Genomic DNA, 24476 nt, shown 5'->3' with positions numbered 1-24476 from the left:
CTTCTCTGGCTTGTCAGAGTGCTCCAGCCGCTGCATCCTGCTCGTGCCCACCCTGCCCACAGCGAGCCCAGTGTGTGGGGGGCACATCCCAAGCTGAGGGTGGGGAGCAGAGAGCAAACCAAGGCAAGGGGCGGCCCCACGGCTCCCAAGGAGCCCACGCCTGGGGGTGTGGGTCTGCTCCCCCCGGCTCATGGCTGGTGCTCCCTGTGGGCTTTGCCCCCGGTGCTGCTGGGCTCTGGCACTGCCCACAGCCCTCCCTGCCCCAGGGACACCTATAACAGTGTCCTCCCGTGTCCACAACAGTGTCCTGCAGTGTCCATAGCAGTGTCCTCCAGCCACCCTCTGTCCCCACGCTGGGGTGTTGCCAGCACCTCACACCAGCTCAGCCCTGCCCCCCGAAGAGCCCTGTGTCCCTGCCCTGGCAGCAGTGCCGCTGCTGCCACACGGAGCTCAGCCTCTCCCCACTGGGCAGAGAACACCCCAAGAGAGGACGCCATCCCCAGCACCCACAGCCTCCTCACCCAGGGAACCCCCGGAGCCACGCCGTGTCCCCGCCAAAGTCCTGCCCCGAGCACTCACAGTCTGGACGTGGCTCTCCCAGGTGGCACAGCTCTCCCAGGTGGCACAGCTGCTGCAGGACGCTGCCGTCATCCGCGGGCTGGGGGACGCTGGCTGTGGCAGAGCCGGGTGGCAGCTTGGTGACCGCGCTCACCGGGGGCCTCGGGCTGAGGAGGGACAACACACACGTGAGCCCAGGGAGCTGTGGAGTCACCCCAGTGCCTTCCCTGGCTCAGAGCAGAGAACTGTTAAGGGTAGAAAAGACCCTTCAGATCACCAAGTCAGACCAGCACTGCCACCATGTTCACCATGAGCCCCTCTCCAAGTGCCACACCCACACAGCTTTTGAACACTTCCAAGGATGGTGACTCCACCCCTGCCCTGGGCAGCTGTGCCAGTGCCTGGCCACCCTTTCCATTAAGAAACTTGCCCTAATCCCAAACCTCCCCTGGCCGAGCCTGAGGCCGTTCCCTCTCCTCCTGTCCCTGTTCCCTGGGAGCAGAGCCCGACTCCCCCGGCTGCCCCCTCCTGTCAGGGACTTGTGCAGAGCCACAAGGTCCCCCCTGAGCCTCCTTTGCTCCAGGCTGAGCCCCTTTCCCAGCTCCCTCAGCTGCTCCTGGGGCTCCAACCCCTTCCCAGCTCCGTTCCCTTCCTGCTCCCCTCCAGCCCCTCAGTGTCTTTCCTGTCGTGAGGGGCCCAAACCAACCTGGGACCCCACCGAGCTGCTCTCAGCAGTTTGAGCAGAAATGTGGTTCAAGGCTTGAGAAGAGGCAGATGTGCCACCAAGAAGGGCAGGGCACGTCCCTGCTGCTCCCTGCCAGCCTGGCTGCTGCAGCAGTGACGGGCACATCTGTCCTCCCCGTGCACTTCCCAAGGAGCAGCTTACACCCGGATCAGATTAGGGGAAGAAAACTGCATTGCAATAAATCCAGGGAGGGAACTGGCTGCCGGGGCTTTAATCGGAGAGGAGCCTTCAAGATAAGAGCATTAAGTGGAGATGAAGCAGCCTTGGTGCAGGGATGGCCCGAGCTGGTCCCTGTCTGGGATTTGGCAGAGCAAGCCGGCTGTGCCGTGCCTGGCACCTGGGAACAGCTCCACACGTCCTGCACACCCGAGCAGGCTCTCCATGGCTGCAGGACAGGGCACAGCACACACAGCATCGCTCCAAAAGTTCTCATCTCGTAACAGGAGCCTGGAATTCCAAGCGGGAAGGACAGCACAGTGCTCAGTGGGAGACCTTGCAGTAGGGCACGGTCTGTCCCACAGCCCCCGCTCCGGCCAGTGAGGGGACCCGGCCCCCCCCAGCTCCGACTGCACCTCAGCCCCAGGCAGCCACTGGGTTCCCTTCTCTGGGAATTCCCTCTCCTGCCTCTGGAATGTGGGCCGAGAGGCACAGAGCACTCTGCAGGGCTCTGCTCCCCCTCAGAGCCTCAGACTCCCAGAGAGCCATCCCCACGTGGCTGACCTCCAGCCCCGGGGGTGGGACAGGAGCTGCTGCAGCAAGGCAGGAAGAAGCCGCCTGCTCTCCAGCTTGCTCCTCTGGGAAGGGCAGGCACCTTTCCTGCCTCGTGTCCCTGTACAGAGAATCCCACAGCAGCACTGGGGGAGAGGGGAGATGGAGAAGTGTCCACCTGCAGCCCCGGGGAAAGCTGAGGGAGTTGCCTGCTCCCACACACCTGGAGCAGCCTTGTGTGGGACGGGCAGAGGCACCCGGGATGGGGTCAGCGCTGAGAGCTCAGCGGGAAGGCCCCTCCTGCAGGGCGACCAGTTTGGCACCAGTGGGGGCTGGTGACGAGGGGACAGTGGCTGGGGTAGCCCCTCCTGTGCTCCGCTGGCTCAGGCAGAGATGGATGGAGCCAGCCCTGCAGCCTGGTGTAAGTAATTGAGGGAAGAACATTTGTAAGGCAGGAGACAGCTGGATTAAAAAGGTGAAGCCCAAAAAGCAAATGAAAAGAGAATCACTGATGATGGATGGGAAAGCAGTGCCTGAGTCCAGCTTTTCCCTGGATGCGCTGGTGAGCAGCAGAGGGGTGAGGAGAGCTGAGATCAAACCACGGAAAGAACCTGGGCAGCTGTGGGGGCTGGGAATCACAGGTAAATAAAGGTTGGAAAAGCCCTCTAAGATCATCGAGTCCAACCCTTACCCCAGCACTGCCAAGGCCACCACTAACCCCTGTCCCCAGGTGCCACATCCACACAGCTTTTGAACACTTCCAGGGATGGTGACTCCACCCCTGCCCTGGGCAGCTGTGCCAGTGCCTGGCCACCCTTTCCATGAAGAAATTTTCCCTAATATCCAATCTATGGCCCAATTTGAGGCCGTTCCCTCTCTCCTGTCCCTGTTCCCTGGGAGCAGAGCCCGACCCCCCCGGCTGCCCCCTCCTGTCAGGGAGTTGTGCAGAGCCACAAGGTCCCCCCTGAGCCTCCTTTGCTCCAGGCTGAGCCCCTTTCCCAGCTCCCCCAGCCGCTCCTGGTGCTCCAGCCCCTTCCCAGGCTCTGTCCCCTCCCCTGGACACAGAGCCTGTGCTCGTGGAGAGGTGCCCAGGTGACACTGCTGCCACCTCACACGGCCCCAGCACTGCCAGGCCCTGGCGCTGCCCCTGCAGAGCTCCCCAAACATGTGGTGAGTGTTCCTTGAGGGCACCCAGAGACCGCCCAGACACACCAGAAAGGTCATTACTGCAGTTTGCTTTGCTAATTGCTGCTGATCAGATGCTGCTTTGGCAAGGTGGGAAAGACATTTGGGTCGGAAAGAAGTCAATTGAGTTCGTAAGGCAGAAGAATTCCCAAATCCTCCCTCTGCACGAGGGGCTGAGCAGACCCAGCCCTCCCCAAAGCGGAGGCTGCTCCTCCAGGCAGCCTGGGCAGAGCCTTGGGATGGGTCCCTCTATGGTGGGGGACAGTGGGGGAGCCAAGGTGAGCCCACCTGAGGAGGGCCAGACCTGTCACCCCAGAGTGGCAGAGCAGGACATCACAGTCCCACCACCCCAACGTCCCCTCTGTGACTTTGCCCCTCCCAGCCTCACCCCGACTGTCACTGGAGCCCATCACCAGGCACAAAGGGCTGTGCCACCCTCTCTGCCGGGATGAGGCCACCACCAGGACACCTCCACACCCTCCTGGCACAGCCCAGGGACCATCTCCCCACACCCTGCTGCTTCTTCCTTCAGGATCCGGGCATCTCCAACAGGCTCCAGCTCCTGTTCCCTCATTCCCAAACACCAGCCAGAGCCTCCCATTCCAGCTGCCTCCCAAACCATTCCCTGCCAGCTCTGAAACTCAGCTGGCCCCAGCAGGTCACTGCTACTTGGACTGCATTGTCCTACTTGGTTTCCTTAAAAAACCAGTTTGCCCCAGTGCCCTGAACACCCCACATGCCCATAAGACCCCAAAGCATTTTCCAGGAGGTTTCCCAGTCTGAGAACCGCAAGCAGATTGATCCCAGTGGGCACTCTGGGGACAGTGGCACGAGGCTGGCCCGGGGCTGTCCCCACACACACTTTAAGTGTCCCCACACGCTGCAGATCCCAGCGCTGCACAACACCAGCAGGAACACCTCCAGTATGCCCAGTGAGCCTTACATCTGCCTGCACCTGGATATCATGGGGCACAGAGGGGCAAGGCCTTGCCAAAGGGATCCCAGAGAGCCAAGAGAAGAGCCAGGGATGGTGCTTGGCTCTCCCAAAACCCTGACTCACGGCCCCTTGATCCCACACACGAGGACAAGGGGATGGAGCAGCCCAGAAGCCTCCATCTCACAGGGATGGGGACAACGGCTATGGCAGTGCCAGGCTTGCAGCATCGCTGCCTGGAGGAACACCCTGGATCATCCCCAGCACGATCTGGGCAGTGAGATGCACACCACAAGAAGCACCAGCCCCCAGCCAGCCGTGGAGGAGAGCTGCCAGGATCACCATGTCCAGGATCTCTGAAACACCCCCGGAGGACTGCAAATCCATGCTGGGATATTGGTGCAGGAGTCCAGTCACCCAGCGCACCAGGACAGCAGGACCAGCTGTCCCCAGCTCGGGGACACTGCTGCTGCTGCTGTCCGAGTCACCAGCTCCCCCCTCCAGGGCGGACACAGCCCCTACCCCTCATCCCAGTGGGAGCCCCCCCGGGCCAGACTCCCCCTCGGAACCCCTTAGGAATTTAACCAGGAGAAGGCTCAGGGCACAACCCTGGCCCCGGGGGCCAGGCAGCCCCAGCCCCAAGGGGCAGGAGGGCTCCAGAGCTGGAGCAGCAGCAACGCAGGGAACCACCAGGCAGAGACAGACCCGAGGCAGCTCCATGTGAAGGAGCAGCTCCACTTCTGCCACTGCCGAGGGCACTGCCATGGGTGAGGGCACTGCCATCATTGTGGGACACTGCCACTGCTGAAGGCACTGCCATGGCTGAGGGACACTGCCACGGGTGAGGGCACTGCCACGGGTGAGGGACACTGCCATGGGTGAGGGCACTGCCTCTGCTGAGGGCACTGCCATGGGTGAGGGCACTGCCATCATTGTGGGACACTGCCATGGCTGAGGGACACTGCCACCACTGAGGGCACTGCCTCTGCTGAGGGCACTGCCATGGCTGCCTGACTCGCCAGGCTGTTCCCTCCATCTGCTGCCGGCCCCAGTGCGGTTGTTCCATGTTTCCCAGCTGGATCAGATCGACTCTTCCCCTTTAGAGCAACGAGGGCGCTGAGCTGGAACGAGCCCCGCCTGGCCGGGGAGGCCGGGCAGCGTGTGGGGACACGGGGGGCCTGTGGGCACCCACAGCCGGCACAGCCCCAGCGCCCGCCCACAGCTCACGCGTGCCCACACATCCCCCGCCGCTCCAGGGGTGAAGGCCTGGCATGGAGAGGTACCTCTGGGCTGGAGAGTCCCCGATCCAGGTATGGCTCCGCCGTTTCCCTCCTTTCCTTGCCCATTTCCCATGCTGCTTGACCGTCTTTCCAGCTAATTACCCCGCGCTCCTGCGGGCACGAGCCACGTGGCAGCTGGCATCTGCACCGGCTCCCAGGAACGACCTTGGCTGCTCAGAGGACAGCCGAGCCTCTCTGCCTCGAAGGCTTCCCCCGAGGCACACGAGGATCCTCCAGCAGGAGGGACAGCAGCACTGCCAGCCCCGCCGCTCCCCAGCTCAGCTCTGCCAGCTCCGGGGGCACCGACCTGCAGCTCCCGAGCTGGGACTCGCCGTCACCTCCTGCAGAAACTCCCACTTTCAGCCCTGGAAGTGTTTCTCCCGCAGTTTTCCACCCCGGTTTCATGGCAGCACAGCCCTGAGCCAGGTCTGGCTGCATCCCCGTGCCAGCTGTGCCATGGAGAGAGGACTCAGCCGCGCTGCTCCGGCGTGGAGAGCTTCGGGAGGAGCAAGGGCTGGATGCTCTGAGGTCCTTTAGGGAGCAGCCTGGGGGGTGGCAGCACTCCCACTGTCACACCCTGTCTTCGCTGGTGTGGGGAGAGGTGGAGCAGAGAGAAGGGACACACAGAAGCTCTCTGGGGTGGCAGCCCCTGGGAGCACCCGATGGAACAGCCCCCGGGACGGGAGGGAGCTGTCAGCTGGCACAGGGCTGCCAGGCAGCAGCCTGGGGCTGGAGGCAGGGCTGGCCGGCCCCAGAGAGGGACAGGGTGCAGCTGAGGTCATGGGCAGTGACGGGGCATTCGTGGGGACGAGCTGGGCATCCCCTCCTGTGCTAGAGGAGGGGATGTGGGGATGCCTCTGGCACCTTGCAGCCTGCCCTGCTGGGAGGGAGGGCAGGCAGTACAGGCAGCAGGCAGGGCTGAGGGCTGGACACGCTGAGGGACTCCAGGGAGTGCGGGTTCCGGGGCCTGCCCATCCTCAGGAGCTGGGGCAGAGCCAGGTCAGTGCCTGGCCAGGTCTGTTTTACACCTTCCTGTCCAGACCTGGGTGCCAAAGGCTCACCAGATTCCCAAGCTCCTGTGGGACTGAAATGTCCCTTCCAAATGCTTGGGCTGCTCGGTGGGGAGGTGCTGAACTGCCCAGGAGCTCCGGCAGTGACACATGTCCCCACAGTGAGGAGCTCAGCGCCCTTCTGGCTGGGTGCTGGCTTCACCGTGAGCCCTGCCGTGGTACAGCTCTCTGTGTGTGTCCTTCAGCCTCCTCCCCAAACCCCCATCTCCCTCCACCTATCACATTTGCAGATTCCTTTGCCTTAAAATAATAACCAAGCCCCTGCTGTGAGGGGCTCGCTCCTGCCCTGCTGTAATAAAGAGGGAAGATGAAAAGACCAGGAGAAAATTTGCTTCTGTAGCACCTCTCTGTGCTCGCCATCCTTATTCCTCATTCTCCTTTCCAGGAGCTGTCTGTAACCCTTTGATAACACCCTCCTCTCTCCCAAAAGCTGGTGTCCCCTCCTGCCTGTGCGACCAGACGCGTCACACGCCCCTTTGATGTCAGGATAATGCACAGACGCAGCCCCGTGTTCGTGTGTGACAAACACAAACAGCCAGCTCTGTCCCAGATCTGCTAATTCAGGGAGAAAAGGGGGAAAAAGACATCTTAAAATGAATTCTTGCTGGCCAACACACAGAGCTGGTCTGGGCAGGCTGGGCCCCCAGATGGCCAGTGCCAGGGCTGTCCTGCTGACCCCCACTACTGAGCCCTGGGGACAGCCCTGGCAGGTCTGTGCCCAGAGGTGACACCCTGCAGCCTGGGCAGAGTGTGGGGCTGTTGCCAAGGACCCCCTTAGAGCAAACCAAGCAGCTCCAGCCCCGGGTTTGGCCTAAGGCACTTTGAGGATGGATTTGCAGGGAGCCCTCACCCACTGGCAGGGCAGGTCCCAGGGCTGCCCTGCTGAGCCTGGCACCCCCCACACCCCATTGTCCCTTCCTGCAGCAGCCCCTCTGCAGCCCCTGCTCCAGGCTCACAGTGCCTGTAGAGCACCCAGAAACCTCCCACTGCTCCCTCTGTCCAGCCCCTCTGACTGAGGAGGGGTTTCTCTGATCCAAGTGAGCCGACACGTTCCTGTTAGGATGGAGGATGAGCCCCTGCCCTGCCCTGCCCTGCCCTGCCCTGCCAGCATGGGGGCAGCCCCTGACCCCTCCAATCCCACACAGCTTGGAATGAGCACAGGCAGGAACCATCCCAGGAGTGGTTTGGATGTATCCAGCATCCAAAATGGATGGGCAAACAAAGGATTCTGTTCTCAGACCCTCAGGTGTTCCCCTGGCTCTTGGCCCCGGTGCCAGCAGGGACACATCCCGCTGCAGTCAGGGCATGGTGTGACCATGGAGGACGGACAGAGCAACCCAGATGGCCGAGGAGCCCCTCCAGCCCCCCGATCCCGTGGGAAGCAGCACAGCCCAGAAAGCAGGCAGAGCTCCGTGTCCTTCCCCACAGGGCCTCTCCCCACCTCTCACAGCCCAGCATCATTTCCATTTCCATCCTCACATCCTGCTCCTGCAGCAGCTTCACGACCAGCCTGGCACATCCCTGACTCCTCACATCCGCCAGGTCCCTCTGCAGGAGCCAGAGCTGAGTGTGCTGCCAGCACATGGAGGGAGCAGGGCTTGATCCCATCAAACCCAGTGCTAATGCTGGTGCCAACATTCCCAGTGCACGTGGAGCGGCTGGAGGGGAGGGCCTGTGGTGGGTCGGCCCCTGTTTGCCTAAAGCAGCCAGTGATGCCTGGGGCCACCAACTCGTCCCTGGGGAGCGTGACAAGCGTGGCAGGCTGGCAGGCAAGCCCACGGCAGCAATGACAGCTCCGTGTGACTGCCTCAGGCTCTTGCTCATCCCGGCTCCGTGACTCACAGCACATAGAGGGGCCGGGGGGTGTGGGGGACACTCACCCCAGCACGGGGGTCAGGCTGGGACCTTCTGCCATCAGCAGGAACAGCAGGTCCCACCGGGGGCACTGGGGGCAAGAGCAGGGCAGTGAGTTGGGCACGCTGTTGGGACAGGCTCTTCCAGAGAGCTGGAGATTGTTCCGCTCTGGATCCAGGCTCTGACATGCACAGAGGTCCTGCTCCATGGTCACACAGTGACCCTGCTCCACGTGAAGACTCGGATCTGCTCGGTGATCCTGTCCCACAGGGTGGCCCTGTTCCGCACAGTGACCCTGCTCCAGGGTGACCATGCTCCACGTGAGACACCCTGCTCCATGATGGCCCTGCTCTGGACAGTGACCTAGCTCCACGGTGGCCCTGTTCCACACAGTGACCCTGCTCCTGTGCTTTGTCCCCTGCAAGCCACCCATAGCCAGGCCTGGCTTGAGGCTTGTACCCCCAAAGGAGCTCTCCCCTCCTGACCCAGAACTTTCTGTAAGAGCAGGGACTGCAGTGAGAGCAGCTCCTGGGGCTCCTTGCTCCCTGCTCCGGCCACGCTGCCCCTGCACCCCACAGACACCTCCTGCTGCTCCTCTGGGAGCTGGGGGCTCTCACCACCCCCACCACTGTCTCGGGGTGCAGCTGTGGGGGGCTTACAAGAACGAGCTCCAAACCTGGAGCATGTGGCTCCTGAAGCCTCCAGCGACTCTGCAGCCTTCCCTCAAAACCGCTTCCCTTCTCTTTTTCCCTCTGCTCTGCTGCAGACCCTCAGCATCGGGGGAGCCGGGGGGACTGGGACGAGCATGGACTAGATGGTGTTCTCCTCGTCCGTGCTGCTCACCTGCCCTCTCGGAACGCCCCAGACCGCTCTGCCCTGTTCATGGGAATCTGGGAGAGGCTGGGTTTGTCTAAGCCGGAGTCACCCGGAGCAGCGCTCGTCATTAGCGGTGAGTAAAGCGCGGTGAGTCACTGCTGCCATTACCCACACTCCGCGGAGGGCCGGGGAATGCAGCAAGCAGGGAACTGCTGCTCCTGGTAGCTCTTGCCTTCCCCCAGCATCTCTGCGCTGCCACCTGGGACGGCTGTGCCCCGCGCCTGCCCCACGGGTGGCTGCCCCCAGGGCCGTGTCCCCGGGCCAGGCTCTTCGCTCGGGGCTGTCACCCTGAGCCGCGCCTGCCCCACTCCCCCGAGCTTCCCGGCTCCTCCTCGTACTCCGGCGCTTCTAAAGGTTAATGCATGCAGGACACTTGTGCTTTTCCCCAGCTAATTGATGCTAAAGACACCACCAGCAAGGAGCTGCTCGGTGCCACCGTGGTGAGGGCAGTGTGACCCTGCCCCATGTGCTGCTGCCCCTGGGTCTGCCACAGCCCGATCCTGCGGGTCACCCCTGTCCATGGACCCGGAGCTATTTGTGAGCCCAACTCCCGAGGCCACCCCACTGCCTGTCACCTTCCCCTGGCTCAGCCCCACCGCACCCCACGGCCACTGTCCCGCCCGCTGCTCCTGCAGTGCAGGGACGCTGCTGGGACCCCCTGGGACCCCCACCTCCATCCCCACCCCTGCCCTGCTCCTGTGCTCTGTCCGAGGGTCACACAGAGGCACTAGCACTTGGGATAAGCTGTGGCTATCACACCAAACTCCTGCTCCACACGCTGCCCTGGATGGCCCCGGTTCAGCCTCTCTCCCTGCCCATCACAGCCGGGGCTGCTCCTGCTCTCTGCCTTGTCCTCTGCTCACCTCACACCCTCATCCCCTCTTCCCTCACTTCTTGTTTTTCAGCTTTTTGGCTTTTTTTCCATCCTCCTGCTCCAGGTCTCCTTTTATCCTCAGCACTGAAAACACAAACGCCAGCACACCTAAGGCCAGACCCCTGCTGGGATGGGTTTGCCCTGGGGGTCACCTTGGCCCCAGCCCATCCCAGCTCCGGTGTGGCCATGCCCAGCTGGTTTGCCAGTGCTGCAAAAGGGCCCTGGTGACCAGGTACTGCCACTGCCACCACTGCAGGGACAGCAGGAGGTGACCTGTGGCCCTGCTGCTGGGGTGCTCTGCTGGGTACCACAGAGAGAAATGAAAATGCCAAAACTCGGAAGAAAGCAGAGGGCTTATGGAACCTGAGAGGGGAGAGCAGTTCCTGCCGGCACCAAGAGGAGCCCTCATCCCTGCCCCAAGAGCTCTACTCCATGCTGCCACCCCTGTGTCCTGCCCAGGCTCCAGGGCGAGGCACTCAGATCTTCCTATTCAAACGGATTACAAATTACTGTCTGATCCACTAATTAGGACGGGAAGACGAGTGTGCTTCTGACCGTGCTGTTTAGCAGCCATTTAGAAATTGCTCTGAAGGCACCGAACGGCGAGGGGCCACATCTGCTCCAGAAGCCAGCCTGGGACCATCCCCGGGGCCACCCCGCCGGCCCTGCTGCCAGCAGCTCTGCCCGACCCCATCCCGCTCCCAGCGCTGGTCCTGCCCCGCTGCAGAGCCCGCCCGGCTCCCAAGGATGTCCCCAGGCCGTTTGGCTCCCAGCCCTGCTGCCATTACTTCGTATTTATTTAACAAAATTAAAACCTGCTTAGTGGGGCAGCAAAGGCAAGGCAGACAAATCGGATCTGCTGCTGCTGCTGCTGCCGGGGAAGGGCAGCCTGGCACCGGGCTGGGGCCACCTGTGCGGCCTTAGGGGCACATGGACCCTCCTTCCCGTAACTGGGAAGTCCCACCAGGGGCTGGGCAGCAGCACGAGCACCCCAGCTCCCCCTGACCACTGGTGACAGAGGGCTGGGTCCGGCTGGGGAAGGACTCCAAGAGGAAAGCCCTGGGCTGGGCTGGAGTCCCCAAGAGCCATGGGGTGCAACCAGGCATGGCTGTAAATCTGAGAGGAACCCCCTGCCCACCTGCCGGGCATGGGGGCAGCAGCCTGTAGGGTTTGGGTGATGCCAAGTGTGTGGAGGCTGCTCTGGACTCCTCCTTCAGGCATTGTCTAGGCACAGGACACTGCCCCAGCCCAGGAGGGGCCTCAGCCCCCTCCGAGCCCTCGCTGTCCCTGGCAGGGCCTCTGTGTCCCTGTGGCCTGTAGCTCCTTACAGGACCAAGCCCCTCTCTCCCAGGTGAGAAACCTCCTCCGGGTCAGGCAGGAGCCCAGGTGGGCCCAGGAGCCCCTCAGGAACAGCTCTACAGCCTTGGCCTTCCCAAAAGCCATCCTAGTGCTGGTCCCCATTCCCCAGCCTCACACCCCTTCCAAACTTACCCCAGTGATGGGCACAGAGCCAGGAGGCCCAGCTCCCTCCTGAAGTGCTCCAAGACTTTCCACGGGAGAGAGCACAGAGCCAGAAGCACAAACCACATCCCCGGGGCACCAGGGCAGGGATCCCCCTGCCCTCCAGGTCTCCCACCTGGGCACTGAGCCAGCCCTGGCACAGCCCTGGTCCAGCATCACCCAACACAGGATTGCAAAGCCACTGGGAGGGCAGAGGGAGGGGTGGGAAGCTTCAGCTACAGGTACAGGCACCCACAGAGGAGCAGCTTCACCACAGAGCCTGGCCCAGCCATTACTGGAGGAGTTACAGTGCCATTAATGAGTGCTTTCAATTTTAATGAAGTTAATCTACCTCTAAAAGCTCTTTATGCCCACAAACATATGATCTGAGAGAGAATAGGACCTGCAGCTACATTTTTACAGCACTTGAGCATGGTTTTTGCAGCCACCTATTTCCCAGCAGAGCAGCTGGGGGAAGAACACCCACTGACCAAACTGCAGCCCCTCCACTGTGCCAGTCACATGAGAAGGTCCATGGCCTTCCAGGAAAAGCAAGATTCCATGTTCCCATTATGACAAAACTTGGAAAACCAGCGAATTTCAGTGAAAAAATAGACATTGTCTTTTCTCAGCTGGGGAGGAGATGGTGCTGGCAGAACGAGGTGCTCAGGGAGCTGATGAGAAGCCCCTGCCCAGCACAGCCCCCAGGCCCCTGGGCTCTCCCTGTCCCCGAGTGGAGAGCCCATCCTGCCAGCCAGGCTCTCAGCAGGAGCTGTGCTGGGTCCCTGCCTGCTTTGCCAGCTGAGGATCATTTTTCTGACACCTGTTACTCCTGGAACAGGGTGCAGGTGCCCTGGGTTTGATTCTCTGGCTCCTTTCCAGTTTCCCCTTTCCCAACACTGGGGAAAACAGGAGAGTTGGAGCGTGATGTAAACCTGGGATGAACTCCTCAAATCCAAGGTCTGGATTTGTTGCTCCCTCGTCCCTGTGAATCCTGTGAGACTGCTCTTCCCCAGTGTGCCAGCAGCCCCCAGGGCAGCAGCCCTGCAGGGGAGGACAAACAGAGCCACCCTCCCCAAAAACGTCCAGCTTTGCAGAAACCATCCCATGGCACCGGCAGAGCCAGGGCGGAGCAGGAATGGCACTGGAGGTTAGAACAGCTCAAGGGACAGGACAGTTTTCCCCCAGGAGAGGCAGGCGGGGCTCTGAGGGCTCCGAGGGCACCGTGCTGGGCAGCAGCTGCTCTGATCCTCGGGGAGAGGCACAGGAGGGGTGGCCTGGATGAGGGATGGCCTGGGGCTCTCCCTGGCCACAAAGCCCCCACCAGGACCCCCTCTGAGGGGTGCCTGGGCTGGGCCCAGGGCAGAGCTGAGTCCTCTCCAGCCACAGTGGTGGTTTGCTCTCCACATTCTGCCTTTCCAACCAAAAATACCTCTCCCTCCAGCCTGCCCCAGCCCCTGGCAGCATTGCCAATGGCAGGAGATGCCCTGTGCCATGGGAGTCCCCAGCAGCACCCAGTCCTGCTGCCACCCCTGCTCCTCTTGCCCTGTTCCCACAGCTCTGTCACAGCCTGGTGGGTCTCAGGAAAACCTGGGAGGTTCCCCTCCTACACTGGGGCATCACCGCAGGCTCCTCCTGCCACCAGCTTCCCCAAAGACCACAATGTGCTGTGACTTCTCCTCATGGAAATCCTCATGGAAAAGGTCCCCATGTGCCCCCCAGTCGCAGGCAACCCCTCGGGGGTGACTCCCTGCCCACGGTGGGGGATGTCAAAGCAGCTGCCCCTCTCCCTCTTGCCCCTCTCCCTGCCAGGAGAACAGCTCTGAGACCCCAGCCCTGAGCCCCAGGCACACGGAATATCCCTTCACACCCCTCTGAGACAGGGAGGTTCCAGCAGCTTCCCAGCTCCAGTGGAAGCCAGTAGCTCAGTGTAAACAGACGTTTGTGGAAATAAAACTCCTTTTATCTTTCTCTGAAATTTGCCTCTGTCCACAGAGCCTTGGCTGCTCCTGCCATGGGCTCTGGGATGCTCCTGGAGCACCCACAGATCCACCCCAGACGCAGATGGGAGCCTGCAGAGGAATCCTGATGGACCTGGCTTGGGCTGAGCCCATCCCTGTGGAAGTGGCTGGAGGAATGGGGATGCCAAACACATTCCTGGCTTCTTGGCAGGGGCAAAAATGGCTGGATTTGATGGTTATGAGGTCAGAACCACAAAGCAGGAGTTCCTACAGAACCACAGAATATCCTGAGAATATCCTATAAGGACCATTGAGTCCAACCCCTGGCCCTGCCCAAGACACCCCAACAGTCCCTGGCAGCGCTGTCCAAACACTCCTGGAGCTCTGGCCGCCTCGGGGCCGTGCCCATTCCGTGGGGAGCCTGGGCAGTGCCCAGCACCCTCTGGAGGAAGAACCTTTCCCTGATATCCAACCTAACCCCGCCCCTGACAGCTCCAGCTGGAAATTCCCAAACAGTTACAACTCATCTTCTTGGGGATAACCAGTCCTGGAGGGTCCAGCGGATCAGCCCGGGATATATGGAATGCTCTGGGGGGCATTCCCAGGGGCAGAGATGCACAGCCATGCTGAGTGCCTCAGGCATGGGCATCACTGAACCTCAGGACGGGTGTTCAGAAGGACAGGGCTCTCCAGAGGCAGAGCAGATGCAGTTTGGGGTGTTCTCTAATGAGGTAAAGCCTGACTCAGAGGGACCTCTCCAATCCCTGGTTTGCCTGTGGCCTTCGGCAGTCCCATGGCCAGTCCCATGTCCTGCAGCTGTGTCAGGCACTGCATTTGGTCACGCTGTCCCACAGGGAAGTGAGATGAGGGGCTGGCCTGGCTCCTGCCACCATCACCTCCCTGACCTTCTCCTGCAGGTCAGCAAGGTCCCCCAAAGCCACCAAAGCCCCAGCAGAGGAGAGGACACGTGGTCATCCAGCCTGGAGACAGCGAGGGAGGAGCCCAGCAGGCAGGGCTCCCTGCTGGAAGTGGCTCACCTTCGCTGGGACAAGCAGTGCCACCAAAGTAGGGCTGCGGGGCTCCCGGGGCCGCGGGGCACAGCGGCTCCCTCGGCACGGAACAGGGCGTCTCATCTAATTATATCAGCTGTGTCCCACAAAGAGCAGCTGGCAGCTGGGCTGCCCTATTTCCTGAGCCCTCCTTTGGGCCCGGCAGCGCCGCGCTGGCACCGGCCCGGCCCCGGCCTGGCACTGGGATGGCCCCGCAGCCTCCGGCCGCAGCGGCTGCAGGAGGGCCAGCAGCCACATCTCCGCACCCAGGATGGCCCAGCACAGCCCGGATGGAAGCTTCCTTCTGGGCAGGAGATGCTTGCACGGGTCTGGGGCAGTTCTGATGGGCTGGTGGTCTCCATCCCCCCTCCAGACCGTGGCCTGGCTCATACTGGGTTCCTGACGGGCTGTGAGTGATCCCACCCTGCCACAAGGTCCAAACACCAGAGCGGCGTGCTGGGGACAGGAGCCAGCCCAGCAGTGCCCTCCCACAGGACTCTGGAGTTTGTGGCCAGGGCAGGTGTGTCCCCACTGCCCCACCTCCCACCGGCGCCCGTGCTGGAGCTGTGGAGGGCTCTGCAGCACAGAGAGTCCCCCAGCTCCAAATGGGTGCCATGGGCACCCAAACCTGACAGTGTCCTCACACCTCCTCCTGCCCCACTCCCTGCCCAGCTCCCACTTTCCAGCTCAGCTCAGCCCAGCCCCTGCCCCAGGAGATCCCATCCCCCTCAGGGCTGTGGTAGGATCTCAGAATCCCAGAATGGTTTGGGTTGGAAGGGATATTAAAGCCCATCCCATTCCACCCCTGCCATGGGCAGGGACACCTTCCACTGTCCCAGGTTCCTCCAAGCCCCATCCAGCCCGGCCTTGGATGCTTCCAGGGATGGGGCATGGATAGCAGCCCTGTGCCAAGATCCTCTGGAGGTGGCTGGAGCGATCAGAAGGTAAATGCCACCTCAGGCAGCACCAGGGCTCTGCCAGGAGCAAATTCCTCCTGCTCGTGATGGAACAACTGGAATGAGCACATTATACCGGGGTTATTCTCTGGCTTGGACAGTGCCAGGCAAGGGACTGGGCCGGAGCCAAGGACACTCAGAGCTGGTGGTGGAGGGGGTGACAAGGGGTCAGTGGGTCCCATCCAAAGTCCTCTGTGCTCACCTCCCAGAAACTTCCCTCTGGAGGTCCTGGCACAAGCCTCTCTCTCCTCATCTGGGATCTCTGGATGCTCCAGATAATCAGCAGCCTGTCCAAAGGGTGCCAGAGACCTGGCCCCTCTGTGCATGCTTGGAGATGCCCCTTGGACCTCCCTGGGAGCCGGTCCTGTGGGACCCCCTCCCTCCTTGCACCCAGCTCAGCCCTGGAGCCGCTGCCGCTGGGGTGCCGGTGGCAGGCGCAGTCCCGCTCCAGAGGGCTGGCAGGAGAGGGCTCCCCCAGCCCCATCCCAGGGAAACCCAGGGGCTGGGGAGTGGCTGGGGGCTGCCTGGCCCCTGCCACCCAGGGGGATGATGGTTTAATCCCCGGCTTATTTCGGTTGCTAGGTGATCAAATCATCCATCTGCTTGTGACGGGAGAGCGCCGGGAGAGCGCCGTGAGTCAGCCCCTGCCACAGGCAGCAGAGGGGTGCACTCCAGCCCACCCCCAGCCTGGCCCAGGGCCCTGTGTGCCCACAGGGTGCTCTGGCAGCAGAGCCTGCCATGGACAGGGGAAACAGGTCCTGCCTGGGGAAGTCAGGCTGCCATGGGGCTGGGGGCATCTTCCCACGTGCTCCTGGAGGACAGGACCCCCACGGCACCGTGGAGAGCACCTCTGAGCTGTGTCCTCACTGCACCACCTTGCACGAGGGGTTTGCCCTATTGCACTGGATTTTTGGAAAAAATTCTTCCCTGTGAGGGTGGGCAGGCCCTGGCACAGGGTGCCCAGAGCAGCTGTGGCTGCCCCTGGATCCCTGGAAGTGTCTAAGGGCAGGTTGGAGGGGCCTTGGAGCAACCTGGGACAGTGGAAGGTGTCCCTGCCCATGGCAGGGGTGGCACTGGATGGTCTGTAATGCCCTTTCAACACTTTCAGTCCCACTCTGGGATTCAGTGATTCAATCCAGAGCAACTCTGAAGGATCAGATGAGCCCCACTTGAAGTATGGGCAGGTTTGGTGTCCCCCCCCAGCACAGTGCAGCTCCCCCAGCACCTTCCCCCTTCTGCAGGGACATCCCTACCCCAGCACACTGGGAGCTCAGGGAAAGCCAACAGGCTGCTCAGGAGAGCAAGGCAGAAAGGCAACAGTTTGGGAGAAAATAACATTTTCATAAAGTGTTTGAAGTCATTTGGAGGAGGAAAGTGGGAAGGGAGAGGAATCAGTCTCTGTGTGTGTGATGCGTGCGTATGTGAGAGAGCGACAACAGGAGCCTCCCTCTCCGCAGAGCAGAAACCATCTCAGTTTCTCAGGTTTGGGAGAGTGTTGAGACACTGGGAAATTAAAGCAGTGCCCACAGAATGTGTTTGCAAAGTCCAGCTTCTTTGGTGAGGCACCACGTGTAGGTGTCACACTCGTGCTGCCAGCGGGCACGTGCTGGGGACGGGCGCTGGGTGCGGGGCTGGGGGATGCCCAGGATCCCCGCCCTCTGCCACGTGCAGCCCTTGGGATCTGAAGGCCACCAGGGCCAGTGGACATCTCCTGTGAGATCCATGGGCCTCTGTGGGAGCATCAGTGGCCACCTCCTGCCCAAGGCAGCCCCGAAGGAGGAGCTCTGCACCAGGATGAGGAACACCATGGATGGCAGATATGGGGCAAAACCATGGCAGAGCAGCTGGGAGCTGCCCCAGGCTGCTTTCCCTGCCTCCTGTCACTGCATGTGGGCAAAAGACCCCCTGACTGTCCCCTCCCTCTTCCCCCACACCCCTCGTGCTGTGCCGGGGGCTCAACCAGCACCGAGGCAGCCCTGCAGCATCCCAGCCCCAGTGCCCAGCATCCTAAATCCCAGGAGCTGGGCTGGTGGCCTCTCCGCTGCTCTCCACAGACCTCCCAGGTCCCCTGGCAGCTATCACGACTTCTTAGTGCAAAGAGACTCATTAATGAAGCGGAAAAGGAGGAGGAGGAGCAGGCTGAACGGTCCGTCCTAAGGGACAGTGCAGCAAGCAGGAGGAGGAGAGCGCTCAGCATTGATCTCAGGATAAGCAGCCACCCGAGAGGGGAACGACTGCCTGGAAAACAGCGGGCTGGAAGGGCCGAGGGCAGGCAGAGGCAGCCTGGGGGTGGGAGCCGTGCGTGTGTGGGCAGGCAAGCAGCCCCCAGCATCACGGTGCCACCCGCAGCACCCTCTCCCGAGGCAGGAGGCACGGGGAGCCTGCAGCGCTGGGGGCAGCAGGGCTGGGCCCTGGGGACACCTGTGGCACCCACTGCCTGCCCTGGAGCTCAGGTGTGCCCGTCCTGCAGGGCACCAGCCCTTCGCTGTGGGCTGCAGCTCCCGCAGCAGCACCGGGAGGGCAGGAGGGAGGGAGGAGGGCACGCTGCGATGGGTGGGAAGGGCGTTTTCTGCGGCTCAGCGGTTCCCAGTTTCCAAGCTGGCTCTGCAAGGCCTGGCTGCCTGTGGGAAGCGCTGCCGGGGGGCTGGAGGCAGCCACTGACCCCCGGCCACCAGCCCTGGGCGGGCAGCAGCCCCAGGAGCAGGGCTGTCCACATCTCGGGTGGGCAGTGCCAGAGGCTGCCAGGGAGCCACAGGAGGGGAAGGTTTCCATCCCCAGCTCACAGCTCCAAGCAGAGGACAGGAGGCATGAGGGCAACAGGGGCACGTGGGCAGCAGCTCCTTGCTCTTCCCAAACCTAGGGAGCCCCAGAGTGCAGCAGCCTCCTGTCCCCAGGTCACACAGGGGGCTCTGAGCCCACCTGGGCTGCTGTGTGGGCAGGGGAGAGCTGCTGTCCCCTGCTCAGGGCTGGGGACAGGACTCCTGAGCCTGGCCTGTCCCAGGAAAGGATTGAGGATCTCGTGGGGAGCTTGGGTGTCCCACGCCTGCCCATCCCTTCTGCCTCATCGTGCAGGGCACACAACTTCTGGGAGCATCATCCCTTCCATGAGCATCACCCCCTCAGGGTGTGTCACCCCCTCAGGGAGCGTCACTGTCTGTGCTGAGCAGGGGCAGGACACACCTCTGTGCTGTGAAGGGCTGTCTGTCCATGTCCCTCCATATATCCAGTATCCTGCTTGGAAAGCACAATCCAAACCTTGGCCTGCCATGAAATTGGTTTTCCCATCCCAGAGGCTTCTCCCCACAGCAGGCAGGAGAGGCAGGGAATGGTACCAGTGGCTGTGAGCTGAGAGCTGAGAGCTGAAAGCCGCTCCGTGCTCCAGCCAGCTGAAACACCTCTGAACACATCACTGTCACTGGCCTTTGGGCTCTTCCCAAACCAGCAGCAGTGCCCAGCTGAGACGGAGGGAGGGTGGGCTATTTAGAAAATGCCAAACCAGCCCTTTCTGATCATTTAGAAAATCACCTCAAACTGTTCAGAATGAGAAAATCACTGGACAAAGGACCTCGTCCATCAGCTGGATCTGCTCAGTCCCAGCCCCAGCCCCGAGCCCTGGCTGCCCCAGTGGTCCCTAGGGCAGGGCAGCAGGTCCCTGCCCCACCTGCGGTGCCCATGTCCAGGGCTTGCCCAAGCCCACGGCGTCCCAGCTGAAGCCCCGGAGCAGCCATCCCATCTCCACCATCGGTCAAGGAAAACAGCGAGGGAGCGTCACCTTCATTCCCGCAGTGAAAACTGTGCCATTAAAATCCTCTCTCCTATGACACACACCGAGCCTATTTCCGTAATAGTTTGGCAGGGGAATAACATTACGGAGCCTATAAATACCTCGTGGGGTGCTGCTCTGCTGACAGAGCAGCAGGACGGGCCCCTGCCCGCCCCAGCCCAGCCACCACCACCACGGCACCGCGAGGGGGAAGGACAGGAGAGCACGGCAGGGCTGTCCCAGCCCGGGGGACAGTGGGTGCCTGGGAGAGGACCGTGGTCAGTGGGGACAGAGCAGGAGCTGGGCAGGACAGCAGAGGGGACGGAGCTGAGCCGAGGGAGCACGGAGGTAAGAAAATGGTGGAAAGCACTGGCACCCTGAGCATGTTCCCAAAGCAAGCTGTGAGGTCCCTGTGGCTGCAGCCGAGGACTCTGCTCTGACCCAAAGCAGGCTGGCACACAACCGGCTCCTCTCTGTCCTCCCCATGGGGACCCCAGGCACAGAGGGGGTCTCACACCAGAGCAGGCACCAACGGAGGCTCCTCAGGGCACAAGGGGATGCCCTGGAACATCCCAGGGATGCTCGCTGTGGGTGCTTCCCAGCTCACCCAGCGGAAGGAAGCTGCTCCCTGCGGAGTCGTGGCCGTCAGCTGGGCCACCCCAGGACCCAACATGAGGAATCAGTGACCACCTCCAGCACCTGCTCCTCTACCAAGGCCCGGAGGCACTGTGGGTGAAGAATATACCTCAGCCCAGCTGAGAGGGAAGCAGTGGGGAGGGGATCCAAGCCTCCCAGCCCCCAGCCAGGCTGTCCAGCCCCCCCTGGAATGGCTGGAGCCTGGTGCTGTCACCCGTCTGCCACCTGCCAGGGGAAATGGTGTGGGTGGTTCCTGCCCTGCAGAGACACACGGAGACAAACGGCTCAGGGATTGGGATATTAAACACTTGACATAAGGGGACTCTCACGATGCTCATCACAGGCCTTACCACTCCTCCTGAGCACAAGTGTCACCTCAAAGCTCCAGCAGAGAGATCAGCTCCTCTGAGTCCTCAGCAACAGCCCTATGGACAGCACGGGACATCCAGGGGACACCAAACCCAAAGGCAGCTGTTGGAGGCCTGAGGGAATGGGGTCCTCCCCTGTGGGAGTCGATCAAGGGATGTACAGAAGGGCCCACACATCCCAGGGACTGCAGAAGCCAGGCCCAGGGACATTTAACCATCCCACAGCCAGCAGAGTGTAGGTTTGGGGCTGCCTGTCTCTCTGACGCCCCATCCCATTCTCTCCCAGTGGGCATAAACCCACCAAGACCATAGAATCAGGGGATCAGAGAGTGGTTTGGGTTGGAGGGGACCTTAAATGTCGCCTAGTTCCAACCCTCTGCCACGAGATCTCCGTAACAGCTGTGGAAGCTGTGCTGTGCCTCCTTGCAGCAGCTCTGCTCTCTTGGTGAAGAGCTGCAGCCAGGCCTCAATTGGGCAAAGCTCTCAGGAAAGACAATTTTCCTGACAGCCCATGGTCCAGACGCACCAGGCAACCACAGGAAAGGCTGACATCCACGGGAGCCTTCCTGAGCAGAGCCAGAGCAGGCATGGGAGGGCTCAGCGTGGTGGGAACCTTCCCTCTACAATGTCTCTGCAGCAGGAAGGGGCTCAGCACCTTCTCTTGCACACCCAAAACATGGGGTCACACCCAGACACCACAGCAGTGTCCCTGGGAGCTGCATGGTTGGCATAGCCACAGTCTGTGCCCACAGAGGGACCCGGGTGGCAAGCGCAGGTGCTCCCAGAGCAGAGCTGTGAGCAGGTATGAGGTGAGGAACAGGCATCCACAATCCCTGCCACGGCGCTGCGAGGGAGAGCAGCACGTGCCGAGCCCGGGCTGCAGGAGGATGGTGCCAACCCCTGGAGTGTGGCTTCAGCTAAACTCTGCTGCGGGCACCCAACTTTCAGCGCCTCAAACCTTGAGCCAAGGGCTTCCCCCCACACCTGAGCACAACCTTCACCTCTATTCTGCACAGAGCTAAACACACCCCCAAAACGAGAATAACAAGGCAGCCTCACTGCTCAAACTGACTGCCCCTGACCACCCCAGGGACAGCCTGACATCACCTGCAGCCCCTTTGCCTCAGTGAGTCTGACCAGAGCCCCCCTCCAACAGGCTCCGGGGGGGAGGTGGGCGATGCTCAGCCCACCGTGGGTGCCCAGCACAGCCCACCCCTCTCCCAAAGGGGCTGTCCTGGGCTGTGGCGCTGCCGTGAGGGGCTGCCCACCCCAGTGTGGCCGGTCCAAGCACAGCCAGCTGCGGTTCCAGGCTGGAAACAGGGCAAGAAAAACCCCGCCAAGCTCCGAGTCAGCTCCCTGAACCCCATCCAAGAGCAAACGGGAGCCAGCCCAGCTCCTGGCAGCCCGGCTCTGCCTCGCCTGGGGCTGGCAGCGCTCGGCACGAGCTGCCGGCCCCGGCCTGAGCTGGGCAGCAGAACGGGGGGCGCAGGTGGCTGTCGGGGACAGGGCCCTCCCAGGGCCAGTCCTGGCGGGCTGCTGCCCTGCTCCGCTGCCCTGCTCCGCTGCCCTGCTCCGCTGCCCTGCGCTGCGGATGGCGAGGGGAGGATGCGGGCAGTGAGGAAGGCAGCTGCCATCTGGATCCAGGGCTCTCCATCTCTGCGGCGGTGGCAGCAGCGGCTCGGTGCTGATTGTGGGCAGATTAGAGGGGACACAGCGTGCTCATCCCGATCCTGCTGCGCTGCCACTAGCCAGGCTGGAAATAAAGCCTCGTTTTTCATGCAAAGATGCACAATGGTTAACAGGGAAAAGCTTGCCTGGGAGGCATGCAGGTAGCAAACCAATTTCCAAACGGGTCTCCAATTACTCCTGATGGTTATTCGATTTACATTTTTTTCTGGCTCACCAGATGTTGATGCTCCGAGGGTGAAATTGGGCCCAGCACGAGGGTGTGGGAAGGTGCAGGAGTCTCCTGCTGCAGAGTGGCACGTTTCCCTGGAGCTGCTCTGTTCCTCGCTGCTCGCAGCCGTGCTTCCAACCACACCGTGCGTCATGGACATGGAGAGGAGCGAGGGAGCCGGGCTGCTGCAGGCACCGGAGCCACATCTGCCAAGCCCACAGCTGGAAAAGCCCCATTTTCCTGCCGGCACAAGCAGCAGCCCCATGTCCCAGAGCAGGAGTGGCAGCTCCTAGCAGGCGACAGCTTCCTGTGAGAAGCCCTGAGCTGGCTCTGTGCTCTGCTTCCTCGGAGGAGAAGCAGCCGGAGGTGGATTTGCGAGGCTCCGAGAGTCCATTTTGCAGAAGTGCTCCAAGATGCCCAGGTCCTGCGGAGCGCCAGCCCCGCGCCTCTGCACGGACACGGCTGCTCCTGGCACTGCAGGTGCTGGCCCCACACCAGGCACGGGGTCAGGAAGGTCACCAAGGCTCTGCTCCTCAAAGGCATGTTGGTGCCAAACTCCAATGGAAACGATGGCAACAAGGCTCTAAATCCTGTTCCTGCCCGGGCCTCATCCTGGATTGGAGCTTCCAGAGTGCGTCATGGCAAAGGCCCACAGGAGAGTTTGTTATGTGGCACCTCTCTCCTGGAGGGGACTCGTCTGCCCTTCCAAAAGTCTAATGATAGTGCAATGACCCAACCACTACCCTGGGACTGATCCAGGCCCTTGCTGCAGCTGGAGGGGCACCGGGGGTAGCACACAGGGACAGGGACAGCAGGCACTGACCTGCCAGGCGCTGCCACTCGCTGCCAGCCAGCTCCATTCCCTGCCCGCTCCATTCCCCCCAGTCCCACTGGCTCTGGACAGCCTGGAGCACCTTTACACGGGAAAACCCGCAGGAAGAGGGATGAGGGTTGGGCAGAGGGGTGAGGGTCGGGCAGCTCTGCCCGCAGCCACTGCCTGCACACTGCAAACCATCCCGGCTGAGGGGAAGGACAGGGCACATCCCAGGCACAGCAAACACAAGCCGGGGCCATGCTCAGTGCCGGTGGCCACTCGTGGGACGGGGCCAGGTGCCCAGAGACCGCCGGGGCTGCAGCCAGCTCACACAGCTCCCCACACGTGCCCGCTCCCTCCATCACCCCTGTGCGTTCCCTGGCACACACCTCCAGCCTCACGCCCTGCACACCGCAGGGACATCACCACCGACCGCTGCACACGCGTGTATGTGACACGCACCCCCGGCGGGGCACACGCACGTCCAAGCAAGAGCACACACGCATCCAAAGGGAGCACAAGCACATCCAAGGGGAAGCACACGCACGTCCAAGGGGAAGCACACGCACCCCGAGCGGAGCACACGCAGGCGCGGGCCGCGCACACCCGCACGCCCGGGCTGGGGCCGCTCTCCCGCACCGGCTCGCTGCGGAGGGCACGCACCGGGAAACGGGGCCACCTTCAGCCCCGCGCCGCGGGTCCCGCAGCGGGTCCCCCGCACAGGCGCCGGGCCGGGGTTCCCGCACACGCAGATATTTGTGCTGCGGAGAGCAGCGAGGCAGCGGCGGGGCCGGGCTCTGCCGTGGCTCCCGCACCCTGCGCAGCCGCGGCCCCGCCACGCCGCAGCCCGCACCGGCACCGGCCGCTGCCCCGCACGGACACGCGTGGGGTGGGCTGGGCCACGCCCCCGGGGTGCTGGACCTCACACACACACACACACACACGCACACACACACTCTGAGCCCGGTTGCTCCGCAGCCACTTAACTCCTTGTTGCCCGTTCCCGCACCAGTCAGCCCAGCCCTGCACCAGCCAGCCCCTTCCCGCAGCGTCCGGACATCTACCCCGCACCGTCCGGCCATCCACCCCGCACCGCCCGGCCACACACCCCGCACCGCCCGGCCATCCACCCCGCACCGTCCGGCCATCCCTCCCGCATCAGCCAGCCCATTTCTGCACCGCTCGGACCTTCAACCCGCACCGTCCATCCCTCCATCCCGCACCGTCCAAGCCGTTCCCCACACCGTCCGTACCTTGGCCCCGCACCGTCCATCCCCGCACCGCCCTCCCGCCCCGCTCCCGGCGCCCCCGGCCCCCTCGCAGCCCCTCCTCACCTGGCCCGGCTGTGCGGGTCCCGCGGCGGGGCAGCGCCCGCTCCTCGCAGCGCCCCGGCGGGCTGGGCGGGGGGCCCGGGACGGCGGGGCCGGGCCCAGCCCGGCCGCCGCACG

The 24476-nt window shown here is 62.6% G+C and overlaps 1 protein-coding gene across 5 annotated transcripts in view; it reads right to left on the bottom strand.

Moving 5' to 3' along the window:
* The window catches only part of DLGAP4 (DLG associated protein 4), a 150935-nt gene extending 126495 nt beyond the window's left edge, over positions 1-24440 (bottom strand). For 4 of the 5 annotated variants that reach the window (XM_042021645.1, XM_042021644.1, XM_042021646.1 and 1 more), the window contains exon 1: positions 580-725. The gene's annotated coding sequence lies outside the window, so the exon portion shown is untranslated. Of the gene's footprint in view, positions 1-579; positions 726-24362 lie in introns of those variants that run through there. The other variant, XM_042021643.1, reaches the window with a different exon arrangement.
* Between the last annotated feature and the right edge of the window lie 36 nt (positions 24441-24476).

The sequence above is a fragment of the Corvus kubaryi genome, unplaced genomic scaffold (genome assembly GCF_017639235.1).
Source record: "Corvus kubaryi isolate FWS band 111438036 unplaced genomic scaffold, C.kubaryi_AGA036_p1.0 37157, whole genome shotgun sequence".
Classification (NCBI taxonomy): domain Eukaryota; kingdom Metazoa; phylum Chordata; class Aves; order Passeriformes; family Corvidae; genus Corvus; species Corvus kubaryi.
The sequence above is the reverse complement of the archived record's forward strand: the minus strand, read 5'-3'. Positions and strand labels throughout refer to the sequence as shown.